The sequence below is a fragment of the Rhyacophila brunnea genome, unplaced genomic scaffold (genome assembly GCF_057557595.1).
Source record: "Rhyacophila brunnea isolate RB1 unplaced genomic scaffold, BYU_Rbru_1.0 scaffold_1, whole genome shotgun sequence".
NCBI lineage: Eukaryota > Metazoa > Arthropoda > Insecta > Trichoptera > Rhyacophilidae > Rhyacophila > Rhyacophila brunnea.
In genome coordinates this window covers 37,756,154-37,777,324 of record NW_028232751.1, presented here as the reverse complement: position 1 = coordinate 37,777,324, position 21,171 = coordinate 37,756,154, and the positions used below count along the sequence as shown (strand labels likewise).

Genomic DNA, 21,171 nt, shown 5'->3' with positions numbered 1-21,171 from the left:
CTTGGACAACAAGTGTCTATAGATGGATGTATATTTGAAGAAATTGTTCGCAGAGTAAAGCTAGGCTGAAGTGTTTTTGGCCGCCTGAATAATGTCTTCAAAAGTGACCTTCCACTGTGCCTAAAGTGTTCAACCAGTGTGTGCTTCCTGTAATCACATATACGTGTGAAACATGGACGCTAAGTACAAAAGAGATCCAGAAACTTAGAGTAGCACAACGTGGTATGGAGAGGTGCATGCTGGGCATAACGCAAAAGGACAGAAAGAGGAAAGGAAGAAGACAAGGGTTTCGATGTAATAGAGTTCATTAAAAGCGTCAAATGGAGATGGGCTAGACACATAGCTTGAAGAAGAGACAATCGTTGGACAAATTTAGTCATCCAGTGGTATCCAAGAGGTACAAAACGTCCGCAAGGTAGACCTAGAGGCCGCTGGATCGATGGAATGATAAATTTCTGCTGAAGTACGTGGCAGCGCAACGCACAGGACCGAGAGAAGTGGAAGCAGCTAGAAGAGGCCTTCATCCAGCAGTGGATAGATTCAGGTTGATGATGAGTAGTCTGGTCATTTAAATTATAAAGTATTTTTTAGCGATCAGTTCAGTACAGTTGGACATCCATTCAAGATAATCCTTGCGCACATTCACCAACTCGTGGAAGCAATGGAAAGAAAGATTTAACACTGACCAAGTACCTACTGATGTTTTCTCGAATAGCTAAAGAAATTGTTTAGATTTGAAAAATAATTCACGTTCAAATAGACATATGTACTCAAGGATTTCTGAAAAAAGGTATATTCGGCACAGTTTGTGCAAATTGGAAACATATTTTGCACAGTTTTGACACATTGTTAATATTTACTACCTAAATCTTTTGAATATTATGTATATCACACGTAATAATTAGAAAATAGAAGGAAACCAACATTTGAATGAATTTAAGAATTTTATGATTAGCCATTAATTACTATTCAGTATTGAATGATTAAAGATAAACAAGAAACTTAATAACTGAAATGTGCCACAATTCAATACCGCGATTACGTACACAATTTCTCCGATGTGCACGATCGAGTTATTTTCATCATACAATTTGGAGATTTATAACTTTCAACCAGAACGAGATAGCACACTGGATGTTTTGTCAACGATAGACAAAAAAATCAAGAATATTTTTGAGATTAGAATCTCATTTTCGTAAAATTGACACATTGGAGGTACCTAAGTAGCATACAACGAAGATATGTACTAATTGAATGAATGCGTAGCAACGGATCTTCGTAAATATATTTTTAAATACATTTACCATGTGGAAGTCTATATTATGCTTACTCTTGGAGTGGTAAGGGTTTTTTTATTTTTCTTTTAAACATAATATAGTGTATATATATATATAATATGCCGTAATTTAAAAAAACTATTCACAAAGTATAATAATCAATCAACGGAAAAAAAACATTCAGATTCAATTTGACTGAAAATATAAGTATCGCGCATGTTTTTATCATAACATATTATTTAATAAGACGTTGAAAATATAATTTGTCATTTAACAATCCGGTGGTATATAAATTGGCAAAGTTATAGGCGAAGAAAAAGACCCTCCCACAATAGCTTTAATACGACATGATTTTGTTTCTTGTTTCCAGAACATAATGTTTTTTTCTAAATATATAGATATTTTTAACGCATATAATATAATATTACAAAAACATACACATCACAAACAGAATGGATTTTATATTTTCGAAAATTTCCTCGAGTAAGTTTGAAACGTAATATTTTTGTTCCGTCTAAGAGAATCACATGGAGTTCCACACAATGTAGGTTGTGTTAATAGATTTTTGTTTTACGATAAATGGATGTTAGTCATTTATAAGTTGTAGCATTTAAGAAACCGATGATTGCCGAACTCTGCAATAGTATTACAATCAAGAGATTTTTGTCATAAATACAATTATGAAATTTATATCTAATATGCCAAAAATACTAAAACATAAAAAATAATATTTAAAAAATCTTATATTATGTACTCATACTGCGCAGTATTACAAATATTATGTACTCACGTATATTATATAATATATTGAAAATAATATATTTATTTCGATATGATCGGTGCCTGTTGCTTACGTTATTAAGTATTGGCAGTATACCGTCATGATCATCCAACGTTCGCAAATAGTATAACAATTGTTTGCTCATAAATTCCTTCCAGTATAGGTACTGAATATTTTAATAGTAGTTTACTAATAAATTGCTACTTTGAAGATAGAACAATTTATATGGAAAAGAATCCTCGATTTCAAAAGTCACCGCAAGTCACTGGCACGGTTTGGGTATTATATTTATTATTAAAAATTACATTATGGTCGAGGGACAGTCAATAAAAAAAACATCCAGGATAAGTGTTACCAACTGCCATTTACACAAATATCTCAGATAGGCTAAGAAAATAAGCTAGATGGCGGGAAAAATGCCAGATTTCAAAATAATTAAAAATGATTAGAAAGTAACATTTAAAAAAAAGACTAATAATTATTAATATGGTTTTTACGATAATACAATGTTAATGCAGAATTTATTGATTGAAAAACACTAAATAATTCATACAGATAAAATAATTGAAAGTAAAAAAAATTGTCAACAATAATATAATATTGCATGTAATAATTTTATTATTTGTATGTATCCTGAGATATGGTAAAAAGATTAATTTTTAAGCAAATTTGGTATATTCTAGCTTTTCATGAGAAGTTTTAAGCTATTTGCGATGTTTATAAGCCAGCAAGCAATATGCATATTCAAAAATGCTAGGTCTTTCAAGAAAAACGCTAAGTTGGCATCGCTTTCCAGGATATAAAGAAATACACATACACGAAAGTAATAAAAAAAACACACATAAAATCATTTAGCTAGAGAGTGATATTATTTTATTGTGTGAACTGAGGTTTTTGTGAGCTTAGAATAAATATGTATAAAATGAAATGTATATAAGACCAAATAATTTTTCTTTCATTCTAATCATCATGTTATATTTTTGAATATGTTTTTTTTTAAATTTAAATTACCTTTCCTATACATACATACATTCATACTATAAAAACTGAGGTGGAAATATATTGTAACTATCGAGTGATTCAAGTAGCTTCGGGTGATCCAAATTGAATATAGAAACTGCATAATAATACCGACGAGAGGTCTCGCTAATTTTTGCTACACCTACTGCTGTTTCACATTTTTCAGGATGAAAAATAGAACACCTGTGTAGGTGTTTGGTGCGGCACAACATTTATCTTAGTTGGGAAGAGATCTGTTTACCAAAGTGTGCTTCGGCCGACGCCCACCTCACATGAAAAATAGAACGATGAATGATACAAAAAAATCTTGGCGAAAAACTTCGCTGGAAACAATGCGCTTATTTATTCAATAGCATGATTTATTTATCAAACATAAAATACCTACTAAGTTTATTCTTTAAAATAAAAATTTTGAAAAAAATCAGCGAACTGTAATATTTATTAATTCGTTAAATATTCAGTTGCGTAGATGCATTTCCAATTTTCAAATAAAAATAATGGTTTTTAGGTTTTCACAATTATTTTATTTCTCTTGAAATTCGGTTGTCCAAAATTTAAATACTATATAAATAATTTATATATATGTAATAAGTATACATTAAAGATATTATAACCAAATAATAATTTTGAAAGTCTACACACATAATATAATTATCTTCATCGTTCAGGCAAATTATCTGTCAGCATAAATGGCAGTTTTGACTTAAATTCACTGAATGGAACAATCAGACTAGCCGTCAGAAGACAAACACTTCAAAGACTTGGTTTTTCGTACACTTTCATCTTTCAAAGAGTGATATTTCAAAATATGTAAGTACTGTTTTTTCTGACAGTGAGTTTTGCTTGAATGACAAAGATGTAGATTGTAGAATATAATTTATATTACATAATAATAACGTCAGATATGTAAATTTTGAAGAAAAATATCTCTTAACATTCTTTTTTGCCAATTCGGTATATAATAATTATGAAAATAATATACTTATATTATCGATTTATAAAATACCAATAGAAAAATAAATTAATACAATACATACTTCAAATCACTACATAAGAATCTAGTACTTATATTATAATTGTTTCCAATTTCATTTACTAAACAGTATTTTTTTTATATATATAATATATTCAGGGTAAATGATAAATGTATTCAATGTTTTAATTATGGACAACCGAATTGTTCCTAATGTCGTGAATGAAAAAAAAAAATGTTATCGATAACTCATGGGGCTTTCCCTTGCCTGAGGCGCTCTGTGTTGTCGTGTGCTGGGATGTACAGTGTGGTAAGTCGTGGCGAAGGTTAGCGCGAACACAAATCATATGGATCATGATCCTCAGTCATGAGAGGCCAACTACGAAGAAGAGATAAAAATTAATAACCATGTAGGATCTTTGAGTCTTCGTTTCCTAGATGAAAAGGCTTGATTAGGTATTCATAGTTCTAAATACTACCTACCACTAGACATAGAGTATGATACACACATTCATTCTAATTATAAAATTCATTCACTCGTATGGAAGCAGGTTTGTAGGTGACAGAATAGATATAGAAACAAAACCAGTAAGTCATTAACATAAAAAGATAATTTTAACTTCAATTATGTAATTAGTACGCCATGGAGAGATGTATGTATTGGCAGGTATGTTGTGGAAAATAGTAATAATGCGTATTAAATAACAAAATCTTATACAGTAATAAATCTACTTACGTCGTAATTATAATATAATTTCTTTAAGTAATAAATGTCCAAAATATTTCGATATTACAGCACCGAAGATAGATATCTAAGCTGGCACAAGGCAAAATGAAAGCTATCGCAAGTAACAAAATGTTTTATGGGGCTTTTTTTCCAACCGGATTTTTTGACGTTTTTTAATATAACATTCCTCTAACCAAAATCAGTTTTTTTTTGTAAAAAAAATGATTTTACTTAAGTCGTAGTGTAGTGCTACTGTAGTTATATCAGAGACATATATCGACAGAATTATGATGCAGACGATTTGATATAATTTACTAATGATTAAAATGTTTTAATTAACCCAAAAACATTGAAAATATATATTTTAACTAAATATTTTTATAAATTGAAAAATAAACTATCAATTTATTAAGCAACGTATTATATGTTCATTCACTGAAGACGTTATCTATTAATAATATTAATTATAATTAATATTATTTCAAGGTATTAGGTATAGTAATTTTTTATTCACTTAAAATAAATCTGGATATTTAAATTATGTACCTATAGCTTGAAATCCTTTTTATTTATTTCAATTCTAGCTTCGGTAGTATGACTGAAAACGAGCATTGCATTCTCCATAAATGATTATTTTTGTAATAAAACGTTATAATTAGCTGACAATAATATTAGTGTTACATTTTTATTGATCGACTGGACTTGTGCATTTCAATTTGAATGAATTTTTCAATATGAAATTATGTCGTTTTGACGTAAGTCATATAGTATAGACTCGACTACGTTGTAACTTTAGGATATTATGGTAACAATACATACTTACTGTTTAATTATTTATACTCAACAATTCTTTTGACATCATCAGGTTCTATCCCATTTTCAACCGGCTTCAGACACTCATTCCATATAATTATTTATATATTTTGCAAACACTTATTACACAAAGCTTAAAAACACCATTGACTAAAATACATTTATAAAATAAAAGACAAAACAATATTCACAAAACTTTAATTACCACAGTTTCACAACCAATGACAACATTTATTCAATTACTACTATTTCTTGGAAATTTAATTAAAATTCAAATTGATGAAAGATCTATGGGATAGCACCGAAAAACTTTCTTTAATTCGAATTTAACACAATTACGACGAAAATAATAAGTACTGACATAGATAACAACATTCATTTTTGGTGGGGTACATTTAATATTCATGGACAGAAATAATAAAGAAATTGGTATCATATTAATCAATATCCTACAAAATATTATATGGTTGGTTTTTTTTTACCCAAGCGTTTCCATTGTGTACCTATTTCCATTTCGAAGTCATCGCGAGCTGTTTTGAGCTGTGACAATGTGAATGTGGTGAACATCTAGAAAAAAAAAACAATAATGTGAATAACATTAATTAATTATACCTACTGAGGAAAAACTTTCTTTTACGCAGAAGTGGTTGGTTTTTATATAATATACATTATGAAAATGAAATAGAATAATGTGTTACTAAGGCTAATGATTAGATTAGTAGCAAGTCAGATTCATCTGTAGCAAGTTTCGCACATGTGCTATAGGTACTTTTTACTTGTCAGGGGTGCACGATGATCATAACGCACGCAGTAGTGTTGCAAACCTAAAAGTAGTTTCATGTACGATGTACCGTAATAATTTCATGAACAATCACAATTATTACCTACAGCAAATATCAGCATGTGAGTTAGTAACCAAACCGCTACATTTCATTTACGATGAATCCATTTATTGCTGCTAACGCAAATATTGAATTATCAATTGAACCATACACAAAACGTCCTTATATTATAGTTATTAGTTATTTTTTTTGGAATTAATCGATTGGTAGTTGTCATATTGGTTATAGATATTAGCGGATTATCCCACAAAAGGAATGAATCTTTGTTTTTCCGAAAAAACTTTATCTCGGACTGTCTATACCTTCCGCCGCAGAGGTTGGTAACCTTTTTCCCTTTGAAAAGGCAAAAAAATCTAAGTGCAAATGTTAATATATATATTATATATTTTGACTAATGTGAATGGTAATTTTATTATTAATAGTATTTAAAAATATTTAGTATGTAGGTACCCATCATATATAATATATTATATATGTATAATCTGAATACCTAGACACCCTTTTGTTTATTTGCCTGAAAAAAATCAGAGAAAACAATATTGGTATAAATAGGTGTACGGAAAATCTAGTGGTAAATTATGTGGCGTCCTTTTTTAAATCGTGTCTTATCGTTTTTGTGTACAGTTAACCTAAACGAAGTTATGTATAAATGTATTTTTATGTTTAAATTTAAAATTTTCACATATTATTGCGTTGGTAAATAAAATATAAAATAACAGTGGTACCTATTTTTGACAGAGATATATTGTTTTGTTCAATATAAGTGGTGTTTTAAAATTTCGCTTTGGTGTTGACAGGCAGCTTTTTAAATTTAATATTGTTGGCAAGTTTGCAGATTTCAGTTTATAAACACTGTTTTTTTAGTTCACTTTCGGTTGAAATATTATAATACTTAAGTTGCGATTATATTGAGATGCATGTCGCGTACTATCACGCTGGCACGGCGACAAATTTAGTCTATGGTTTCGTCATTTTGCAGAATATTTTGAATGAACACGATCTCTGTAAATTCAATGATGGAGTAACCTAGTAACGAGTCTGTAAATTCAATAATATTTTGAATAAAATTCAACCTGTAGACCATAGATAATAGACAACATTCTTATAGAAAATACATAGTGCCAACCGCTAAAAACAAAAAAAACACGCCATTTTGACATGATTCTAAAATGTGTAGGCATGAAGAAGATGATAAAAAACGATCATTGAGTTATGCAGGTGTCGATGCAGTGCAGTACAACGTGAGGTGACCTCATTGTTGTTCTAGTGATTTCGGCAGATTTTGATAACTGACAATGTTCGATTAAAGGTTCAAAACGTGCTACGGGATGGGAGAATCAGTCTGATAACATTTTAAACACCAAGAAAAACGACATTACACACTTTTTTCCCGTAGGGGCAGCTTATCGTCACGTCACGTGATAGTACGCGACATGCACCAGAATATATTTCGCATTTAATTAAACATTATTTAATAGTTGCATTAGATATCTTGGATAAACGAATACACGTATTAACTCATTTAGTTCTGACACCGCGACTGGCGCGTTTGCGTTACCTGGTCATTAGATAGACATGATATTTGAATTTGGTAATTAAAAATCAATTAACAGGTCTGCAGTGATTATTTTAAGGTTGTCGAGAAATGACCCGCAATCCACCACGAAGCAACTGTATGAATATATCGTCGGTGTTTTGTAAAAAGGGCGAATTAACCAAAATGCTACTTTACAGGAGGAGGATTTTTAACTTTTAACATTTATTTGTTTTTTACCTGTAGATGATTATACATATCTAACAAGTTTATAATAAAGCTTAGAAAGAATACTGTCATTATAATAGGTATTATTATATAATATTTTAATAGGCCCAATATGTCATATTTGCTTTTTATTTCGTAATTTTAGTCGATTATCGTTTTTAAGTACTTTCCTGTGAAGATAAAAATTCGCCGTTTTTTCACAACAAAGCTAGTGGGGTACATATTGTATTTTCATTAAAATCTCGATTTCGTCAAAATGGTTGATTCGCCCTTTTTACACAACACCGACGATATAAGCATGATATGATATAGTAAACGGTTTCTTAAAAAAATGATTTTTGTGTAATAAATCTAAACAAATCGCGGTATGTAAACGTTATTTTAGAGTGATCCGACAAATAATATTATTTACAATCAAACGCATAATATGTATAAAAAATGTAACGCGAAGGTAACGCCATGTCTCTGAGGTTAAAGTAGTATATGACTAACACGTCTAGAAAGGTCATGAGGAGATTTTTTTTATCGTAAATAGTATCTACGAGAATTATAATATGTAAATTAATTAAAATCATTTATTTTTGTTAATTCTTTGTGCTCCTCTCTCCCATGGTCACTTTCTCAGTAAACTCAATCAAAGCACTCTTGAGTGCGTGGCGACCTAAGTATTGAACACCTGCTCCTAAGACATCCATAGACGTAAACAAATGCTGATGCTTTACATCAACCTATTCGGTAGTCCAGGAAAATTGTAATAATTTAAGTCTCAGTGAGCTATTCTCTCGCTGAATTATACGGCGTAATAGTTATTAAAATACTTACTCTAATATCATAAAGATTCAGTACCAACATATGTAGGTATAGGCACCCATTTTTTTTTTTTTTTTTTGTGATTTTACCGAGGCTTTGACTGCGACTCGCTGTCATATCGCCTCTTCTCTTCTAGAAGGGGATCCTTCGATCAGGTCCTCACTCCTATTCTGTTAAATGGCTTTATAATTATTTTGTCTAGCTCTTCCGTCTTTCTTTATGCCTAATGCTATTATGTGTTTGAAATTGATTTTTAAAAACTACTGAACTTTTGACAACCAAATGAAAAGTCGAAAAATATTTGGTTACTTTTAATGGAAATATATTTATGTTTATTATGTTATATATATGGAACTCCGCTTTCTATCAAAGAGTATTGCTCCCTGGGGTGCTCATACCCTTCTGTCGCTACACGTGTAAAACGACGATTCCCATTAATATTCTGAATTGAATTCTGTTATCACTAAAAGTAGATTGACAAATTATTTTTTTTAAATATTTATATCTGGAAACCGTTCATGAGGAATAATATATTAGTGAAGGTTTCAGATATTAGAATCATTTTAATAAGAATGATTCCGCCTTTTTTTGAAGAAAGATGTATGGTTAGAGATCCCGTATTATTATGAGTACAGGACCGCCCCCAAATAGTAATACAATGCATGTATAATAATAGCAGTGCTATCCTATCTATAAAGATTTAAATTGAGGGATGATGACTGTTGTCCATGTGATGGCTACACTTCTCAAACCGTGTGGCATGTCATCAAAGACTGCCCTATACTAGAAAAGGAGTGATGGACTCTCAGGACTCTATGTAGATGGCGTTACCATGAAATTGACCTCCAAAAACCTTACGAAACACTAAACAACAAAACAACACCCATAAAGAAAATTAAAGATATAAATGGAGGAACATAATTAACTACATATCAATGCAACTAACCCTCCCAACTACCTTGTACAAAAAAGCAAGGGCATGGTTATTTATATTTAAAAAAAAAATGTATTGTCATCGCATTAGCACTACTTTATCGAATCTCATGTTTCTTTGAATACGGTAAATAATCGAAACTACTTTTTGAGCGGGACAGCAAAACGTTCAAAAACATTTTAACTTATCTTTTTATATTATGATATAGCAGTAGACGAATACCTAATAATATTCTTTAAAATTATATTTCTGAATAACGTTAAATTCTTAAAGTTATTTTTTTATTTAAGTAGGTATTAAGATACAATTATCATTGTTGGGTGAAATTGAAACAATGTTATATGTACCTAAGTAACAGTTTGTTGGTATGTTGTGTTGTGATTAGACATATTTTGTACATAATATATTTAATCACGATAGATTTGTCGCATTACATGATACAGTGAGTTAAAACACGTGTTAGGTATATAAATTAAATATAATCAATTTGTGAATTCAAAATGATTTAAAAATGTAGTAATTAAAAGTTTGTTGAAATGTGGTTTAAATCTGTGTGCTCGAGAAATATACAGTGAATAAATAGAGTTTTTCTATGTTTTCAAGGTTCTCTGTATATTTACATGTCAACGCGTCTGTTATCTAAATTTACGATCCAAGTGAAAAATATTTCAAAGGAAACGGAAGACATTGCTTCTCTTATCCAATAAAACAAAATGGTTTAGCGTTTAAAAAGAGACAAACAGGTGCATCTATGTCGTCATGTCACTACCGAACACAGGGAAAGACGCGGGTCGTCTACGATCGGTTTCCTCGCCAGTTTTATGGTATAGTTTTTTTATTTCATATTAAACCAATGACATTAATATGGACGAAGCATCTGGAAAAAATGACACTCACTTTTTTATCGGGTCTGCCGAATGGCATAATCTGTTTTAAGGCCATTACATTAAAAGTTATATTGCTATAAATTCCCGATGTTTTTTGTCGGGTCGGTTGGTAGCAGTAGTTTGACCAAGCGGCGATTTATTTGACGCGAGTGATGCAATCGATTCGTCAAAAGATTTAAAAGGGGACCTCGAAACAGTTCAAACCGGTCATACAATTATTAAACTATACAAAGATCTTAAAAACATGAGTATTTATTGAGTATAAACTATTACCCAAAGCGCAACAAAATCAGTGCAAAAGTGCCTATAATATAAATTTTCTTTCTTTATTTTGACCATGTCCGATCCTAATAAGATCATATGGGCCTTCATAAAGTGGAGGTATGCACTAACAGATTTGTTTTTACGAGAAATGCATGTTAGCCACTTTGTCCACTTAGGTCCATACTCTGACTCAACACACAAATTTAAAAATATGTATTTTTGCCAGACCCAGGTTTCGAACCTGGGATCCACGACGTTATAGGCTCGGCTATCGTGGGTTCAACTAACTGACTGCTCAAACAGTATTTTTATACAAAAAATCAAGTACCCTCGGTCGATAGTATCAATGATATAAATAATGGTCGGTTGTATGTATCATTTTCAAAATAAAACGTGGACGAAATCACTAAAGAAATATAAATTAATAATATTATTATTTGTCACTACTGCCATCATAAATAATATTTATAATAACAGGATGTGATTCTAGGAGAAAGGTTGTTGTTAGTTGAAATACGTGGTTTTATTTTATATCGTGGGGGGGCTCTAAAAGAGGCAGTGTATTAAGCCTTTACGCTCCAAAACCCGCCACTAGTTAAACCGAAAGAAACTATCATAAACCTATCAATCGCTTAGTAGGTATATATTATGAGACATCGTTACTCGTACTTATACAAACCCACCAATTAATTATCTGTACTTACAGAATATTGTGTTTAGGGTTTGTAACATACGTAAAATTTACTTGACTGTGAAATGCATCACGAACGCGATAGCAATACTATACGACCATATACTTCCGGTAAAACAGCTCATGATGAACGGCGGATGTATACATGTAACCTACTGAACATGCTGATAAAATTAAGCCATTCGTTTATAATTACGCGTCGTACTTCCGACATTTGGTTAATCTGTAAATATAACTTCACAGATACATCAGCATGTTTTTTGACTTTGAAGGAATTTATAGTGGATGAAACTTAATACTTAGATATTTAGATACGTGGTAGAACATAATCAATCTACGATTCTAAATGACCTTTTAAGAAATATTTTAACTTGAGCTATTTCAAGTTACAATAGTATCTGTTACTTATATTCATGGCCCCCACAAGGTGGAGGCTGACATGGCTCTAGCCTGGGGGCCCGACGTCACGAGTCGACCAGATAACTGAGATAAACACAGATCACAAATTTGCTCTAATAGTAGTCAATGTTATTAATAATTTTATATATTTGGTTGTGCGATGCAATTTTTAACTGTGTGCCGATACTCGACAACTCCATAATTCAAATGGATTTACATATTAAAAATACAAAAAATCGCTAAAAATACACCTTAATTTTACCGCGTACACCATTTGGAAAACTCTACTACAGTGCGTCACACTGCCTTTACACTTAGCGATAGGTAGGGGGGGGCGCCAAACATCCTAGTCTGGGGGCCCGCCTCAGGATGTGGGGGCCATGGTTATATTACATTAGGTATATTATGTCTTGTTAGAACCAAGATTATTCAGAAATTATTTTGTTTAGTAGTATATATTTGGTTTGTAAAACAAAGCTTTTTATTATTAATACTACATTAAACTTTGATTTTAAAGCCTGTACAATCGTGTATTACCACGTAAACGCAAATATATTTAATTATTACTAATGCTTAGATTAGTAAATGTATGTGATGTGAGTGAGTAGGTAACTGACTTAAAGTTGGTCGCATTTTGGTTGAACTTGTTCAATTCTCACATGAGATATTTATAGCACTGCACTGGTTCATCAACAAATTACCTCTCAATTCTATTTTTGTGATAATAAACATATCTGGGAGGTACGAAGTATATTTTAGAACTTGTGAAAATATCGCCTATTTTACTGTCGTACTATTTTTAAACGCAGATGTGCTAAACACATGTGGTCCAGAATTACAATATCTGCTCATTCAATATTTATAATATGATGTATGTATTTATAGGTACTAAACCCTAGTCAACAGCAAGATAAGTAGGCACTTACGTCATATTATGTGCGTGAGGATTGTGTACAAACTGTTCGAAAGTTGTATAAAAATTATATCGTCATAAAACATTTACGAACATTTAAAATGATCTGGTACCAGGTATCTATCTGATACATGTGCAAATGGAAAACATTATTTACGAATAGGTATGTTACATAGACGATCTTGGTCTAGATTGGGCATAACTCTCAGTAAAAGTCTATGAAAGATAACTTTTAATACCTATATCTAGTGTAAATAATATTACGTCCACAGTATTTGTGACTTCATTTCAACAGTTTTATAATAATATTGAGTATAAAAAATATAATAGAATGATCAAGTATTATTTTACCGAAATACTATCTAAACAATGAAGAAAAATACTCTCTTATAGTGTAAAATTATTTATTACAAACTATTTTAAAAATCTTAGTTAAAAATAATTAAAATCAAATATAATGTAGGTATTAATTAACAACTTGTAATACCGAGAGTGCTAAGGCAAAACTATGGCAGTTAACAAATCAATATTGTATTTATATTTTCACTAACTGCTTTACCAAAAAAATGTTATAATGTCGTCATGGAATGGACCGCTGAAGATAACATTCTTGATCGAACTCCGAAATAACAAATTTTTACCAACATGTCCGTTACAACTTTGTGCCTAAGTATCTTTGATATATATAATATGTATTTATAATGAAAAAACCTGTCATAAAGTTATGTGCCTACTAAATTATTTGAATAAAAGATAAATAGAGTTTTTTCTTATTTTAAATCACTATTGTTGGTTGCTAATGCGTCGATCACATTGAGCTACTTTGCAAGCTACAAGTCGGCGAATTTAAATCTTCTTGTATACTTGCCCAGTGTCATCATCGAATTAACTAATAAGCAGATTGTAAGCAGTCTACCGAGAAAAGTTGAAAGCCGGGCTACTTTACAAGCTACACGCTGGCGTGTGGGGCGATTTGCGTCTGCGCAGTAGAGCGATAGTGGCGATCTCCCGGTAAAAAACGAACTACTCAATACGTCCTGTCAAAATAATTCCAAAAATGACGGTTTCAACTGTTGGCTTCTGAGGGAGTGGAAAGTTTTGTGTGTCATCATAACAATCGCACTAACTGACTCGCCCGCTTTTAAATTCGCCGATATGCAGCTTGTGAAGTAGCTCAATGTCATCGGCGCTTAAGGGTGTCATAGCAAATAGATTGTTATATACGTGCGTTACTATGTAAATTCATATAATTGTCAAAATAATATTTCAGTTTTTCCGTGAAAATTAGTGACAGGCCGAACTTAAATTTACATTTGCCAATTTATTAACACTTTTTATAAAACATAATATAATAAAATTTAATTTTAAACACATAGGTATTATAAAGTTAAACGTATCAATAACTGGTTTATTTTACATGCAGATATAAATGTACGTAAGTTTAAAGAATACGAATGCGTACATAATAAGATTTTTCAGATAACTGCTGACGTATTTGCACAAACAGAAGATTTTTACATAAGTAAAAAATCAAGATATACTAGTGGTACATAACGTTTTTCTTCTGATATATTAACTTCCATAAAGGTTAGTTATGGGCACTCAGCAAACAAAATGAGTGAAATATGGATATCTATGAGAGGTGAGTTTTGAGAAGAATCTTTGATGCTATTCAAGTAGATGGCATTTGAAGGTCAATATATAATGAGGAGCTGTATATACTTTATGGATGTGAAATGATCACATGTCATATGAAACTGTAGAGACTGACAGGTGCATAGAATGCCGGAGGATATGTCAGCAAGGTGGGATATGTACGCAACCCCCGAAGGCAAGAGAAGACATGGAAGGCTGAAATTGAGATGGTTGGGCTGCGCCACAGGAGATTAAAAAATGTTCCGTTAAATCAACTGGAGAGTCTCGGCGTTGGATTGTCCGGGATGGAGGAAGTTTTTGAAAGAGGCCTAGACTCGTCAAGGGATGTAGTACCATAAATGAAAAGTTATTTTCAAAATACATATATTATACTACTTGCACCATAATATAGGTATAAAACTCCGAGGTGACGAAATACGAAATTGAGCCAATGAAAGCAATATTAGTAGTGAAAAACATTTGTTCATAAATTTTATTTCCATCAGGAATGTTTCCACCAAGAATTTGAATTATGATTATTATTCTTGTATTGTTATTATTAAGATACAAATAATAATTGATTCTGTTTTTAAATATTCATCTAATTTATTGGATACTTATAAAAACTGAAAATATAACATAATATGATTATAAGAGTGGTAGGTACTTAACTTAGATTAAAAGACAGCTTAAAATAAATTTGTATTTTTTTAAATGCACTCAAATGCTTTTTATATAGAAACTGAAGTATTTTATTGCTTTATTCTTAGACTAATGCCTTGTGGACGACATCTTGTTTGTAGAAATAAATATTTGAAAAGGTCTTGCTTTTCCATCAAAGGATAATTTTGTTTTAAGTACACTAAATTAATAAGAAAAAATAGCTGGATTGCTAAAGCTATGCAATCGGAAAGAGTACCTATTAAAAACTTCATTTAGGTTTGCGGAACCTTGACTAAACATGCACTTTGTATGGATGAGTGCGGATCTGATTGGAAAATTGCAAAATTGGCTTATTTAATTCGGCTAATTTAATTCATGGACCGGTGGTTCCTTTTTTGCTCCAATTTCTCTATTTCTATAGAAGAAGGTATTTTTCAACAACTTTAGTGCCTATTTCTCGTACCTATATTTTTTATATAAATTTTAATCGATAAATTATTTACTGAATCTTTTATGGGGTTCAGCTATTTAGATGCTCGAAATATAATATTGCAGTGGAAAATACAGATTCCAATTATGAAGAAATATTCAAAACAAGTATATTATGTTATAATGCAGTGGAAATACGATCTAATTTTCCAGCGGCTGCATCTCGAATCTGCTCCACACTCAAAATACTCTTTTATGTCACGCCGGGAATTCATTTCCCAAAATATTCATGTGGAATCCAAATCTGATGCATAAACACAATTCTCAAACGGTGACCGATATCTTTTAAACATTGCACATTGTCATGAATTATGAAAAGTTACATTCTAGATAATATATTTATCATACTAAAAAAATAGTTGAGAAAAGTCCAAGAGAATAATTAATTCCTTAAGTATATTAAAGTACAGTGATAAAATGACCAGTCGTGACATATTATTGGGTGTTTTTTTCATAATATTCTTTTCTAACTGTAGGATTGTGTGTACATAGATCTTGATTTGGTACCTTAAGAAGAAGTTCATTGATATTTTCTTTACAAAAATCAATTTTAGATTTATTCACGAAAATAGGCATTGAAAAAACCAACGAGATACCAGTGGATATACGGATTCAAACCCGTCAGGCGTCGTATTTATTTCAAATGTGAATTTTTCTAGTAGGTATATCTAAGGTGTTTTCAAGTTATGTATGATCAATATATGGAATGTTACATTCTCAAATCTTGTGAATTATTCGTCGAATAAAAGAAATAATTTATTTATTATTGGTGTGAAAGATCAATTTTTAGGAAGCTTACTATAATTAAATAATATCCTGTCCGAATCCGGAGTGCATTTGAGAAAATATAGCATTAGGTACTGACTGAAGATTTTTTTAATCATTTATTGTCGTTCTTTTAAAATTTATCGTTGTATACTATTTATACTTATGTATTACGATAACTGAGGGTATTTGTTACAGAGTCTGAACACTATCGTATTTTTGAAGTTATACTTCTTTTAGGACGCAGTGAAATTGAGAAACCGTTACGGCAGTGGAAATGACGTCGGCCGCGTAATCAAGGTATACCAACGTGCATTCGCGAATTAATATGTTGTCCTGTCATGGTGGCCGCCTGCGCTCATAGATAAACTACGTATATAATATACTGCGCCGCGTCAATAACCACTTATTTTCACATGAAGAAAAAATCGCGTCCATGTCGTGGATTCGAACCGCCGACCTTTATATTGACAATTTTTGTGATATAAATATTACCTGCAAACGGTTGCCAACTTTACTGAAGTGGTTACACAATAAATTAAATTTCACAAAATCGCTGTAACTTGCACTAATTGAATAAAAATTGAATTGAACTTTTGTTGGCGTGGGTTTTTATTATATTCCGTAGCTGTCATTTTCTCGACATATTGCGTTACCTATGAATATTATAATATTTTAAGGATTAAGAAAAAAAAATCAAGTTAATAATTTGTTACAAATACAAACAAATACAAAAAATTATGAAATCATGAAAATGACAAACCATGTACACTCAGATTTGATTGTCAAACAAACATTCGCAGAATATTTAAATTAGTTAAATATCGCTTAACATACTGTATTTTCAATCAATATCATAAGCATTTATCATCAATAAATATTATTTTAGGCGAAGACTCAACGTTTTCGTAAAATTATATATACTGTTTACGTCAGTTTGAGATTGTATTTATGAAAAAGCATTTCATTACTATCACTAAATTCACCTTAAATAAAACACGTTGTTTTTGTTTGAAATATGTTGAAAGTTAAGTAGGTAATATAATTTATTGAAGACCTACTGGAATATAGTGGAAATGAAGTCAGTCGCCGCGTGATTGAGTTATACCAATATACCAATATAACAGTCATTGTCGGCTATTTGCAATACTATACGTCAACAAAGGATCGCACAGTGATAGTAAGTTGTTACCTTTTATATAATTATTTATTTAGTGATATAAGTTAAAGTGTGTAAAGTATGTTAAAGTGTAAAAATAAACCAACGGCGCTCCAATAATTCTAGTTTGTTTTTTTTTTGTTTTGTTACGCCAAATAAGTATAACTTCTAACGCGCGTACATAAGTACACACACCGATTTTTTTTAATTATAAGTACATAGTAAATGTTTGTTAAGAATTTTGTTCATTGAGTATATATGTTTTTAGTTCATTTATTTTATCAAATCCAGCTCAACCCGTTAATAAATTTAAGTTAAAATCGGAAGTTTTAAAGTTTGTAATATCCATGAGCCGATATGGATCTTGGCCGCCTCGATAAGAAGAATCTTAACATTAATTTAAAACGAGAAATGGATACAGGCATATACGGTATACCTATACTCTGGGTTCGGACACAATATATTGAAACTCAATTTATGTGTTTTCCAGAGTCGGGATTCAAGCCAAAGACACTCGTCCATCCATCAGCCTATATTGATAGATTATTGAACTAAAATCAAAATATTTTGTTCTAATAATTATTATGCTAAACGCGATTTAGGTCACTGTACTTCGTTATTCAGATTGATAAAATATTTAATAATATGCTTGTCAAACAAAATAATATTATGTTTGAAATAATTCTTAGAATTATAAATGGTTTATTATTAATTATACAGGAATAATTGATGTTTATGGACGTATTTGATTTTTCAAATAAATACAATCGACATTATTTAGCGGAATTTTAATTAAAATTATAATTGATTTAAATTTATACTACATATTCCATTGAGTCAAAGTACGTAGTTTCCTAGTTTATGAGTAATGACAATAATTGAATGCGTTTATTGAATTTATCAATATTGAATATCTGATATATCTTTCCATACAGAAAAAAATGCAAAATTATACTTGATTCTTTACTAAGTAGATAACAAAGTTATTTTATTGTATTAATTTGTTATATTCAAACACGAGAATTAAGTGTATTCGTTGTCAGTGTGAATTTATCATTGGTTGCATAGTGCGTACATTTGCTGAAAGGCGAAACCATGATCGCAAAAAATGTCGCAAATAGAATTGTACAAAACGTAAATCAAATATACCTACTTATATTATTCTTGTTTGATTTAATAAAACGATTTTTTTTCGTAGTACTTATTCCACTTTAATAAATAAATTTGGACCAGTTTCGTCCGCCTCAGTTGAAAATGTCCTTCTGAGGCGGACGAAACCGGTCCAAACTTATTTATAAAAGTGGAATAAGAACTACAAAAAAGAATGCGTTTTATTAAATCAAACAACAATACAATGCAGTTCCACCATGAATTGACAGTTAAAAAAATAAAAGAAAATACTTTATTTATTCTAAATATCTAAATTTATTCAAGAAAATTAAAATATATTGTAAATTGTGAACGTATTTATTGTCTGTTAATAAATAAAAAAATATATGAGAGCTTACATTACCAAAGAAATTGAAAAATAAGAATATCCTAAGAAAATAGATCGCAAATACTACCTACTTTACTGTATATTTATTATATATGCCTGCCAGTATTTAAAAATGTTTTTATAGTTGACATATTATTAAGTAGAATGTTTTAAAAGAAAATACTGGAATGACCTGAATTACATGGACGTAAGAATTTTTTGTGGACGTGTTCCAAGAGCAATTATTATTTGTGGAGAAAATACATATTATTCGTTCTAAATCGTATTCGTAAATATTAATAAAGTAAACATACTGGATGTTTATATTTACATACGTATACACCTCTTGTTTGTAAATCACGCTTTGTTCATACACAAGGACCATAATTAGAATTTATTATACATTGTTTCGTATTGCTATGCACTCACATTGCAGTGCAGTTTGCAGGTTATGCCTGCTGTCAATCAAATTTATTTCTTAGTAGAATTTCAGTTTAAAATATTCAAATTTTTTTTATATTCCGATTCATGTTTTTTGTAATTTTTAAAAATACCCTTAATTATATTATAAAAGTAGTACCTTATATTAAGAGCGTGCATAAGTGAAACGGCAAATAATTTTCAACAGTATGTGGAATGAAATTTCGCAGTCATCGCCAGTCGGAGAGCGATAGTCGACCTGTTCGCACGTCAATTTGTTTTGTGATGGCGTCGGAGGAATATATTCTTAAATCGTGTAAAGATGACTAAAAAACGTTCCGCATGTACTTGAAAAAGAAAACATGTCAATGAATATATTATTATTATTACGAATATAATAATAAACATAACATTAAACAGACACATGTTGAATTTTTATGACAAATTATATTTCGTTCGGCTCGCGTCATTTGCACAATCCGCGCATCGCCTAGTCACGATCTTTTTAGACCATGCCTCAGCTGAAGTATAGCATTCGCATTTTGCTTATGAATAGATTTAAAATGTCAATTGGCTTTAAAATATAGGCTTATTTATGTACAATTCTAATTCTGTCCTTAATATATAGTTTATGCAAAAACTGGATAGGTATAAGACATACTGGCTCTGAAGTAGAGATACATAATGCTGTACTCTTTTGTTTTTCTAAATAAAATAAAGAAAAATAAGAATTTAGAAAAAAATACTTAATAATTTAGCAAAAATAAATATAATTTGAATGCGAATTTTTCTATTTGAAATTTGTGAAAACCTATTTAAATTATTATTATTCATTATGTAGTATTAATATATATATATATATATATTTTTTAAAATAATAAATGTTTTACTCTGCATTAAAAAGCCCCGAACTCATAAAGCTAAAAATAATTTATTGTTATTCCACAATAATTGTGAGGATATGTAAAATATTAAAAATAAGTAAATTATACATTACACTTGTATTCTCCAGATTCGAGTTTTTATGTAATTTCAATAATATGGAGGTTGACAAATAAATAATCAATGTATCTAACTGTCAAAAAATACACTTACATTTTTATGTGTATTATAAATTAATTAATATTATCAGGAAAATATACTTGTATTTTGTATTGTAAGAACTTTTATTTGCATTTCATTAACATGAAGCGAATTTATATAATTTTCTAATATATTCTTCTTTCGACCATGTCCGATCCTAATAGGATCATATGGGCCTCCAAGGAGTGGAGGTTTGTATTAACAGATTTTATTTTTACAAGAAATGGATGTCAGCCACTTGCTCAACCTATTAGGTCCATACTCTGACTCATACACAAATTGAAAAACAATATGTGTACTTGCCAGACCCAGGATTCGAACCTGGGACCCTCGACACTATAGACCGGCGCTTAAGCCACGCGGTTTAATGTTCACATGTGTTTCAGG

At 30.6% G+C, this 21,171-nt stretch overlaps 1 long non-coding RNA gene across 1 annotated transcript in view; it reads right to left on the bottom strand.

The window, feature by feature from the left end:
• Positions 1-4,282: 4,282 nt before the first annotated feature.
• LOC147079736 (uncharacterized) overlaps positions 4,283-21,171 on the bottom strand; it is a 43,680-nt gene continuing 26,791 nt past the window's right edge. The window contains exons 5-6 of the long non-coding RNA XR_015070457.1: positions 6,074-6,158; positions 4,283-4,430 (exon numbers count right to left, since the gene is read on the bottom strand). This is a non-coding gene — a long non-coding RNA (uncharacterized LOC147079736). The remainder of the gene's footprint in view (positions 4,431-6,073; positions 6,159-21,171) is intronic.